Below are 12,419 nucleotides of genomic sequence, written 5' to 3' on the forward strand. Positions count from 1 at the left end.
TACATCCAAAAAAGTGATTTCTGTATTGCTGGTCTGCCAGGTAAGATTGATTCTTTTGTTCTTTGTGTTGAGTTCACAGAGAGCTTGGTAAAGAGACTCGCTGGTGTCAGTCCAAATTAGAAACAGGTCATCGATGTATCTAACGTACATTTTTATTTTGTCATGAAAGGTGGGGTTTTGGTATATGTGGAGGTTTTCAAAATGTTCCATATAGATATTAGCATACGTGGGAGCAGTGCAGTTTCCCATAGCCATTGCAGACAGCTGAAGGTACCATTGGTGGTCTTGTTGAAAGTAACTATGGTATAAGGTATATACCATTAACTCCATGAGGAAGGATTGCATCCTGACATCAATGTTGATATAGCCAGAAACCGGTCCCCGGTAGCTTGTCTCCTTTCTGGTGAAGAATTGGCTTGGTAGTTTAGTCTGCCCTGTTCCCATGATGCACTGGGCCAGGGACAGACTGATTTGCATATAGCCAGGTTCTGAGCTGGAATGGGGCAGTGAGATAAATAACGGTGATGGATCAAGCCCTGATCTTTGGACTGGGTAAGAGTGGTCTGCTTAATTCAGACACTCTGTTCATCACCACCCCCTTTTCTAAATCGTTTTTGGCCACTATAGGTGTGGCAGGGTATACTCAGACATGAGTCCCTTTCTCACTGCTCCATCAGGATTCAAGCAAGCCGGGCCGAAGACGGCTGAAATGCCAGAAACCGGTCCCCGGTAGCTTGTCTCCTTTCTGGTGAAGAATTGGCTTGGTAGTTTAGTCTGCCCTGTTCCCATGATGAACTGGGCCAGGGACAGACTGATTTGCATATAGCCAGGTTCTGAGCTGGGATGGGGCAGTGAGATAAATAACGGTGATGGATCAAGCCCTGATCTTTGGACTGGGTAAGAGTGGTCTGCTTAATTCAGACACTCTGTTCATCACCACCCCCTTTTCTAAATCGTTTTTGGCCACTATAGGTGTGGCAGGGTATACTCAGACATGAGTCCCTTTCTCACTGCTCCATCAGGATTCAAGCAAGCCGGGCCGAAGACGGCTGAAATGCCAGAAACCGGTCCCCGGTAGCTTGTCTCCTTTCTGGTGAAGAATTGGCTTGGTAGTTTAGTCTGCCCTGTTCCCATGATGCACTGGGCCAGGGACAGACTGATTTGCATATAGCCAGGTTCTGAGCTGGGATGGGGCAGTAAGATAAATAACGGTGATGGATCAAGCCCTGATCTTTGGACTGGGTAAGAGTGGTGTGCTTAATTCAGACACTCTGTTCATCACCACCCCCTTTTCTAAATCGCTATTGAGAAGTGCTTGTTCAATTGCTTCAATGCCTCCTTGGTGGGGTATCGAAGTGTAGAGGGAGCTGACATCAGCAGTACACAATGTAAGTGAGTCATTGGCGTTGATGTTGATATGAGACAATTTGAGTAAGAAGTCCGTAGTGTCTTTGATGTAACTGTTTGATTGGGTGACGATTGGTTGAAGATATTTGTCAATGAATTTGCCGGTTGGTTCTTGTATGGATCCTTTGATGGAAACAATGGGTCTGAAAGGTGGATTATGGAGGTTTTTGTGTATTTTAGGACTCATATGTATGGTGGATGATGGCAAAGACACTCCCTCCTTAACAGTTATTCGAATAGGCGGAATGAGCATCCGTCCCACATCCGTGTCCGATGTCGCCCATAACATGTGTGGGAGAGAGGCTAATGCTTCAATTTCTTGCATAGTACATAGTCTTCCTACATCCGGATAATTGTCATTCAAAATAACCCGCACTCCTTCAGGAGTGCAGCGTATTGTTGCTCGAAAATATTTAAGCAAATCTATGCCCATAATATTGTCTGGGGTATGTGGCGACAATAAGAATGGACACAGACCAAAGAATCTGTCAATGCAAAATGTAAGAGGTTGTGACAGTGGGCTTGGAGAGGGTGTGCCATCGAACCCTATGCATGTAATCGTTTCGCCAGACAGTGGAGCCCTTGGAACCAAGTTTTTAGACAGAGCACTGCGAGTAGCTCCTGTGTCAACCAAAAACTGATCAGTAGAACCCAAAACGCCCGCTGATACATATGGACCTCTTTGATCTACTGGCACTTCAACCGATTCCACACCCCATCCTACGCAATCCTATGCGTGCACATAATCCTGAGACTCCACATTCTCACCCTCCGATATCTGGTACTGATTCCGTCGATCAAAAGTATTACGATCATCCTGACCACAACCTCTCGCCTCAAACCTACCACGGTCACTTGCTCCACCTCTCGCCCCCGAATAACTATTCCGTGTCCTTCCACCTCCTCGACCACGCTGACTACGTTGCTCACGAAGCACCGGACAATCTTCAGCCCAATGCCCAAACTCTTTACAGTATGCACATTGGTCCTCAGCAATGTCGGTACGACCAGAAGACGTACCATACCCTCCTCACCTGCCTCTATCATTCCCTCTTGGCTGCGTAGCACGAACCTGAGCCAACATCACCTTCGTCTTTAACTCCTTCGCTTTCTTATCAGTACTTTCTTTAGCCTCTAATTTCTGCCGCTCGTAATACTGAGCCATAGTTAACAAGGACGCAGGGGTCGCCGTGGTCCAAGAACTTTCACTAGTTTTCAATTGCTTTGCAATCTCCCGTAGGAGATTAGCCACATACTTATCGACAAACAAATGCCTACCCGTATCATCCGTCAATAATTGCCCACTGTAATCATGAAACGCTTCTTCGAAACGTGAAAAGAAGTCAGATACCGACTCGTCCTGTTTCTGTTTGCAAGAAGCTAACATAGTCCAATCAATCTTTGTAGGGGGAACAAACGTTTTTAATGTATTCAAAATAGCTGTTGGGAGATCTAGAATTAACTGGCAAGGCTTACATGCAGGCTCCCTGTCTAAATCAGCTTGGGCTTTAGCTTTCCAATCCGCTCCTAAAATCGCTTGGTCATCAAACTTACAAATTGCTCTCCACATATCAGGGGGCAGTATTAACCCATAGAAAAGATCGATATCAACTAGTGTTATAACACATGAAGAAATAGCCCCCTCCACTCCTTCATAGAAAGCTGCCAGATTTTTACGGGGATCAGGTAAAGCGTTTTTCAATGCCATAACATCTGCTCTATTCCAAGGCGTATACACCCAATTATATATAAAATACCCTTTTGCATCCCCGGACGATTTATCATCACTGGTACCTTGCCCTTTGGGGGGAACATACAAAGGTGCGGCTTCACGCATAGGCATAACATGAACTTTAGAACTCTTATCTGCTCCAAAGATAGAACACTCTTTGGATTGCTCCGTCGATCCCGGCGCAGGCACGTCTGATTCTTTTTGTGCTTCCCGCAATCTGGACGCCTCATCTCGTAGCTGGACCAACCGCTGGAAAAACTCATCAGCATCTGAAATACCAAATAAACCTTTACGCATATTCTCACGATGAACTGATATATCCTTAGGCTCTAGATCAGTCGAATATTTCCTAAATCGTTCTACAACTTCATCTCCGAAAACGCTTAAAAAATACAACTGTTCTCGCTCTGACCACTTATTCCTTTCAGTTTTAATCTCTGACATAGTCATTTTATTCAAATTAAGTTTGCGAGCACAACTGCGCAACTCCGCAGCTTCACCAGCAGTTAACCTCGTACTCTTACTCCCTCGAACATCATCGCCCGAGTCCTCGTCCGGGGCCGTAGGCGAAACATACGGAGGAGGGCACCGATCTAGTAATGAAAAATCATCAACTTCAATAGTAAGGACAGGATAAAGCGGACGCCGAATAGGAAATTTCTGCGCTCGTTTGCAAATTACGTTCCCGTGCCTCCCTCTCTTTCTTTTCCTGCAACTCCTTCTCCTCCAGCTGTAAAGCCTTATCTCGAGCAGCCTTGCGCTGCTCTTTTTCCACCAAGGCTATCTCATGCTTCATTCGTTCACGCACTGCTTTCTCCCACATTCGTACACAATCAAACATATCTTGTCTAGACCTGCGCTGAAACAAACATTGCTCCACAAACAGAACCTTTCGTAAATCAAACGACCCATGTAGTGGCCATTGCAACTCGGGAACAGATTTGGTGTATTTATTCCATAATTTACTGTACAATATAGGGGGAAGGCCAAATTTTATGTACATCTCTCGATTGGGAGTCCCCTCTGGGGGAGCCGGCTGGGATTCATTTAATCGATAAGTGGTACCATTTCCAAGACAGCACATTCTTTGAAGTGTGCTTAAAACAGGCATGTTCAAAAAGTATCACGGAAACGTGATACCACAAAAATGGCACCTACTATACTTCACACAAATGTGCCGCTCAAACACAAACAAAGTTAGAGAAATATATCTACATGCCTGCCTATGTGAAGTGCACTGCACATATAGTTCAAATCATAGGATCAAATATTAGCTAACTCAAAACATATTCATAGAACCACGGTAAGCGTCCGCAGACTACCTTACCAATCACAAGCTTACCAAAATCTCAGATATCCAGGTTCCAATTGCCAAGGTCTGTGATCAAATCAGCCAAATCGGCACTGTACGACAACTCGAACGAGCAGGATCTCAGTCGAGGACTGGCGCCACCTGGAAGGTCAGATCAGAAGGAAAGGAAGAAAACACTGTGGGTGCCAAGACTCGGGTCACTCAGAGGCAGCGTACGCGTCCATGGCGAGTTTCCAATCCTTCGTCACGACCTCTCCTTCGGGCATCCGAGTCGCCGATGAGTCCCTTCGTGGTCGCCAATTTGTGGTATTGGGTTCTCCAGGCCTACATACTCCGAAGAATACCCTCTTCACCATAAGAACTTTTGGCACGGAAACTAGAAAATGTAAAAGACAAGTTTATTAAGAACCCATGGGGTGGTGGTACATTCCTACAGCACCCTTTGGTAATGCAAGAAGTATCACACCGAACATCGGTGGAACTCCTTCTTTTATACAGTTTTACAGTAATAAAAAGTAGGCGGTACACAGTCACAGAGTTTTAGGTACATATATGGTCATTTTTGGAACACAGCCAACTCGTGGGAGGAGCTATAACATCACTGGTCAGTTTGGCGGAACATTCCTAGGTGATGACTGGTCAATCTAAACTGCGCATGTGTGAGCTTGACCATTATTAAAAATAGCCTGTTGCTGGGCAAACTCGAGTGGTCAGTGGTACAGAAGAAAGACAAAGGGCATGCTGACCACGAGGCAACGCATTCTCTAAAATGGCCGCCAATACATACAAAATGGCGTCCGACAACTATAGTCAAGATAAGAGGAAAATACGTGTAGCAAAGCTTAACGCTAACCCGATCACCGTCAAATTACGACACGCTGATGAAATTTATCCTTTTCAACATGTTTTACTTTTATGGCTTTAAGTTGCCAAATAAAGTACCTTTTGACTTTGACTTTGAGTGAGGAACTCTTTCACGTGCTAAAACAACCTTCACCAACTTCCAAACTACACCACCACACACAGTATGAGAATGGGGGCTGTTAGACATGGCTCTTTTTGCAGGGGCATCTATAAATGTTTTGCCTTTCTCCTAGTCTTTTTTCCGACATGGAGTTGGTGGTTTTAGGACTCTGGGCACCTTAGCACTGCTGTGCAGTGTAAGGTGTGTGTGCTCTCTGTGATAAATATGATAAGGATTGGTCTACACCAGTTTGGTATATTAAATTTACCTGTCAGTCCCTTGTAAAGTGGTATCTTAGATACCCGGGCTGGTGAATTAAATGCTACTGGTGGGCTTGCAGCTCTAATTGCGCCACCCACCAAATAAGCCTTTCAAACCTACCTCAGGCCTCTGCCATTGCAGGGCCTGTGCCTGCAGTGTTATTGATGCTGCGATGCGGCACCTAAAGTGTGTGCCATGTCTGTGACCCCCTTTTACTACATGTCAGTCACCCCTAAGGTAGACCCTAGCTAGCCTTATGGGCAAAGTGTATTGTAGGTAAAAGGTAGGACATGTACCTTAAGTGTGTGACATGTCCTGGTAGTGACAACAGCCACTTTGGTTTCTCACTACTGTGAGGCTGCCCTCCCATAGGAATGCATTGGGGATTCCCTGATAAGTGTTTCAGGTGTAATTCCTGATATGAGAGGAGCAGCGTGGTCAAGATTGATATATTTGGAATAGTGATAATAAATGCTGTGCAATGTTGTGCGCAGATTTATTAAAACTAACTATTTTAGAAATTACGCTTTTAGAAATTGGCATTTCTGTGTGCTATGTGTCTGCCTGCCTGATGTGAATTGCATTGACTTGCTTTTGACTGACAGGGGCTGGGAGGTGTGTGTGGCTCCAGGAGGGGCAGGGCGAGTCAGGACTAAGCGGAATGGGAAGTCTACATTTGGAATAGTGGGAGGAGTAGTCCCCTATCCTTGAATAGGATTTTGCCTGCCCTGTACAATACTGGCTCCACCCCCTCTGGTGTGTCTGATTACCAAGCCCCCATCTGACAAAGGGGAAGGGGAGCCTGGTAAACAGAGTGCTCTAATTCTCCCGAACCAGTTTTTGCTGGTTCCCCCAAGTCCTATGCCAGGGCAGACTAAGTAAATGTGCAATATAAATATAGGGGCTGTGACCCCATTAGTACTGCTGTGTGCTTAGTAGGGACCTGCTGGGGACTGCATGGACTGCAGTGTAATGAGGAACTGCCACATGGACTGACATGCTGTCTGCTGGGGGAGCTGGAAGGACTGGGCCCTCTACTAGTAAGCCCTGTGTGTGCTGGCCTGCTGCCTGATCCCCTGGAACTGCATGCCCCCAGTACTTTCCAAAGGATCCAGCACGAGGGGACTCCCCCCCCTGTACTGGAGCAGCCCAAGTGCTGGTGAAGCTCTTCATGCTTCTGGTCTTTTTTCCTGGAGTATTAAGGACAGGCGGAGTGCTTTGGTTGGATCTTTATCACCGTACTTTGAGAGTACTGCAAAGATCAGTTCCCCAAAGGGTGGGCTCACTCGTGCTCGATGGGAGAAGCCCTTTAGACTTTTCTGCTTGCTTTCCCTGTGCATTAGAAAAGTCCTGCGTGGACTCACAAGTGAACGGTCAGCTTGCATGTGGTGCAGGAAGACGCTGGGCAGAGGACTGAAATTAGCCCCTGGGCCGAAAGGCGGGCCCCCAAGCTAAAAACACTGTCAGCAGGAGCCTACCCTGCAGTGTTGGTGTCAGGGGAAAGTGCAGTGTTGGCACCCCCCATAGCACACTGTCGGCACGTTCTCATTCCTTTTTGCCCACCGAGAAGTTGTGGAAATGTTGCTCCCGGAAGTCGGGCAAATGCCGCCTGACTGGTGCGGAGCCGGAGGAAGTTGAACAACTCCTGGTCATGAGCCGGGCTGGCCAAGGGAAGCCAATGAAGAAGTCAGGCAGAGTTGAGGCCTAAAGGTGATCAGACCCTTCAAACAAGACAGAGAGGCGGTCAGGAAGCCAGGCATCTGGAGCCTGGTTGTGGGAGGCACCCTGATGGCGAGAAGGAGCCGAGCCTTGTGAACCTGTCTGGGCTGTGGCCGGGAAGCCAATGGTATACAGCCAGCGCAAGGAAAGAAGATGCCCCAGTGCTGGTTCCACCAAAGGAAGACTGATGGAGTCAAGAGTAGTCCCGGTGAGTGGGTCAGGGACCGCATCCGGTTGGTGTCTGGGAGTTGCACTGAAAGAGGGGGGCTCCCATGATACTGGTAGTGCCCGCTTTTGCACCTTTACCATGTGTAGAGCAGCTGCCCCGTGTGGCAGTGGGTAGCTGCCCCCCGCCCCCACAAGAATCCTAGAATCAGGGGCATTTGTTGAGGAGACCGGGGTGAGTTGCGCCCCCTCCTGTCTCTCCTATTACGGGCATTTGTTCTTAATGCAACGGCCAAGGGCTATCGGAAGCCTTGTGGAGGGGTACAGAGTGGGGAAAGCCCTCACTTGAAAAGGGACTTCGCGGGGCGAACCGAGGATGGGGCCCCACTGGAGAGTGTTATGATTTGGGAGAACAACAACACTGAGGGGTAATCTGCCTATGGATGGACCAAAGTCTCCAATGGGTGCTCAGTAAGGAGGGGACCCGGATATATGCATAATTAGTTTAAGCTTAGTGCCACTGAGGTTCAGTGCTGCTTTAGGATCCATGTGCCCTGATTTCTGCCCCTAAATGTGATTTATGCTTAGGAAGTTATTGCATACAGTGTTTATACTGGTGAGGCCTAATGCATAATGTGTTTATGCTAATGAGGTTTGGGCCTAATGTGATTTACTGCCTATTGTCATGCTATGATATTTTAGGAGGGTTTTTGATGCTAATGTGATAATGCTTAGCAGTTACTGGTTGTGTTTTACATTTGCTTACGTGTTCTGATGCTCCTGACCGTGACCTGATTGGCCTAATGCTGTATATAATCCCCTGTGAATATTGCCTAGTTCCAGTTGGCACAGTGTAAATGTGTGATCATGTTTCTAATGTGTTTATGATAATACAAAGGCTATTTTTGATATAACATTGTGTGGAGTTTCTTTTGTGGTGTTCCTGGTGTGTTGCTGCTGTGTGTGTGTTGTGCAAACACTTTACAAATAGCCTCAGGGATAAGCCTGACTGCTCGTGCCAAGCTACCACGGGGTGATCAGGATTTATCTTCAGTGTGTAACTCCCTTTCCCTGACTTGAGTGGTGGTTTCTGCCTGGCTTTTTGGCGCAATCCCTAGTCAACTAGAAATCCCATCTCGAAGAGAGACCGATAGTGAACACTAGGAAAAACAGAATGGGATAAGAGAAATTAGACACTGGATATCACCCCCTGACTCATCACTCTACTGGGCACAGAGGTCTACAGGCCAAGCTGGAAATTGATAATGCTGCGACAAATGTTGCACCTTCCACAACCCATACACTGACAACTAATAGATCACCATAGGGCATACCAATGTGTCTCAGCCAAAAGACAAACTCAGAATTCTGTACATTCAGGAGACTATTCAAACTGATTAGGGGAATGCAAATGCTTTGGTACAAACAAAAAGCAAATAAAACACTGACCTTTGTAATCCCCATCCTAGTATCTCACCAACCCAGATCAGTAATAAAAAGATTAAAGATTAAAGGTGTGACCCTGAAAACATTTGCTTCCATATTTGTGATAACCATTGAAGCCTTTATTAAAACCTGTTAATAGTAGATTTCAGCAGACCGGAAGTAACAGAAACAACTTAAATCACCTTAAGCAACTTCTTGCTCTGATCTTTGTTAAAAGGTCCCTTGAGGGATGAAGAAATAGTTTCTCAACATAGAAGACACTAATGTTTATCTGAGACCCAGCAGACGATCCTGCTGTATTATCGCACAGCCAAATTGGATGGACATGTAATTGTTTATGCCGACTGAGATGTTTGTTAACATCCATTGAACACTCAACCCCATGGTAAGAGGCCCACCAACATGTCTAGGAGAGATAATGGTGACACACTGGTAAGAACACACCTCACTTAGCTGGTATCTGTACATACAGTAGGCAATCTGCACCTTGCTATGTTAAGGGGGTGACACGCTCAATGGGACACACATGCGTTGTGGGAGGGGTCCAGAAACCTGATAGGACTGTGGAGAAGGTTCAAGCCCCCCTCATATTTAAAGTGTTAACCTCTACTGAAGGAGAACAAACATCTGAAAACACATGTCTAGAAATTTAGAGCACTGGCTGCACTAACAAGGGTAAGAACCAAAGGCTTTCAAATTTAGTAAGTTATCAAGCACTGCATTTACCACATTTGTGCAAAATGTGTGCTGGTGTGATGGCAGTGTGCTCCCTCCTCCTTGTGCAAAATTGCACATATTACTATGATTTGCATATGTAACTTCTATTTATTGATGTGGCAAATATGTTACACCTTGGTCAGACTCTAAAACAATGGGCTCTGTCTGAGAGGTTGTGGTATGGTGGGTAATACATTGCATGTGTGGCTGAGCTGCCCCAACCTACAAAGATTTAGGAAAGAAATTCTAGCCACTGTAAAGGACATTACAGGGTACCAGTGCTGGCAGATCCAAGGTGACAGTGCTCGGACTACTCCAAGAAGTTTTGGGAGGGTGAATGGTAATGCACTAGCACCTAATCTATTAGCTAATGTTGATAGCACGCATGACTATTGCTAAATATTGGAAACAGGTGTGAAAGCCCATCTAGGATACATTGCATTTACATATTTGGAAAATTATGGCTATCGAAAACATGACTGGCCCTGTGGACAAAGACAGAAGCAGCCTCATGACAGCTTTGCATCCGGAGTTGTCATACATGGATGCTGGAAGAAACACTGACGTGTCCTCCTAAATTGAATCCACTCGGGGAACTTTATACCAAATGTTGACCGGGAAAGCTTTGTAGTGCCAAAAATCGGCCTAAGACATGATGAACCTTTAGATATTACAACTATGTATATAACTGTTTATACAACAATACATGCCTGGAGGTGGGAAGGGACAATATGGAGGAGGGATCTTTCTTTATCTTTCTCTATTCCATCTTTGTGTGTTTTAAGTGTGTGTGTGAATATGAAGGTCATAAAATTCTGAAAAGCCAACAAAATGCTTAAAAAATGGGCCCAGTTCTCAAGGATTTTGTTATGACGTTGGGCCTGAGTACTACTTTAGCTGTTTGAGAACGGGCTGCCACACCAGCGCCCTGCCTGGTTACAATTTTCCTCGATGTCTGGCAGGTGGCGCAGTGGTCCCATTGTGGTGCCTATTAAAAAGGCACTGCAATGGGAGTGTCTATGGCCCTTCCTACACAGTGCATGCAGATCGGGGTAAAACATGAGCCCCCCCCTGCATTTATCCCCATGCACAGTTTGGCTTGCCCAATGCCATCTTTTTAATGGCTGACTTACTGCCATGAATAGGCTGGGGGTAGGAAAACTCGTAATATACTTGGCGGTGCCGCAGCAACAACACAACACATATTGCTTTCCCAGACCACTGCAACACTACCAGGGATCATGGACCCTTGGTGGTTGCAGTGGTTCTTTGGAGGTCCGACTGCTGTATTCTTAATACAGCAGTCAGACCGCTGGTGCGATGGTCCCCGACCGATACCGCACTTCCACCATGGGTCAGGCGGTGCGATGGACTGCCGTACTCTTAGTCAGGCCCTTAATTCTAGGAGTACACCTGAAATAAAACAATGGTACTCTTTGCTTAATCACATTATGCACCAGGAAGATAGGAATACTACGATGGAAATCATACCTACTCATACATTGTTTGTGATTAGGGCCCACTGTCAAAATTTATGTAGCGTATATTAGAAAAAAGATGGTTTCTAAAAAAAATGTAGTAAAGAATTAAAGAAAACAGTAGATATTTAAGAGCTTCTTCCCAGTCTTTCTCCGCCTGGAAGAGAAAATGACTTGACTTTAATAATTCGGAATCTTATTTTCCGAGCATGGGGCATAAAGGGTTAACTACAGACAGTTAGTGGTATTCATTTCCGCTGCTCATCCTGGGCCATGTATCATTACAAAGAAAATCATAAGGTTATGAATTAATTACTGGTAAATGTTAATAATTGATCAAATTCATGTCTAATTCGGTATGAAGAGTCACAGTTGAAGCACATGTATTTTTAACCTGCTGATCTGCAGCCTGTAGATTTCAGTGGTTAAATTATTAAACAACAGCTGGACTGAAAATCTGAGAATAAAATCTGAAGCCAATTTTAACTAACATTTCTTTGCGATTTGTCTGCTGCACTGTGTTGCTAAGCTACAAGAGCAATTTTACTGAGAGTCATGTTATGGGGCAGTTAGTGACGAACGGCACAGTAGTGCTGCATCTGTAAACAAAGGAGCCATCTAGAATACGTTTGCTATTTCAAAGATAATTTTCAAAACTGGGATTTCTTGAATGCCCTCTATTTAAAAAGACACACATGCTTCATTTGTGTAGTACTTGTTCTTAACATGTATATACTAGATCATGATCTCCTTCGATTGTTAGTGCAGTTTCATACAGAACAAGTCATTTTGAAACACCACGGCATGCATCATAATTATTATTTTTTAATTACAAAATGTTATGTTTTTTTAATAAAGAAATGACCAATTCAGGATTGGCGAATCCCCAGAAATAGGTTATGTCAGTAATGCAAAGCTGAAAACTATCTCAAATGGTAATTGTAGAAGGAAACCCTCAAAGATTTTTCATATATTCTGTACTAAGAAAGGCCAGTCTAGGTCAACAGAGTCTCAATCCCTCACCTTGAACACATGGGGACCAAAAACACATCACTAGGAGCTGCAGCATCCAAGCTGAGACAACTCCACCTACTTGGTAGTTTCAGATAGCTGGAAAGGAGACTGGTCGGGTTCGTAACAAAGCTGATTGACCTAGGTTTCAGGAAACCTAGGTCCTTGTACCACCAGTTTTCTTGAAGCCATACTGTGAAACAGGGC

The sequence above is a fragment of the Lissotriton vulgaris genome, chromosome 6, assembly GCF_964263255.1.
Source record: "Lissotriton vulgaris chromosome 6, aLisVul1.2, whole genome shotgun sequence".
Classification (NCBI taxonomy): Eukaryota; Metazoa; Chordata; class Amphibia; order Caudata; family Salamandridae; genus Lissotriton; species Lissotriton vulgaris.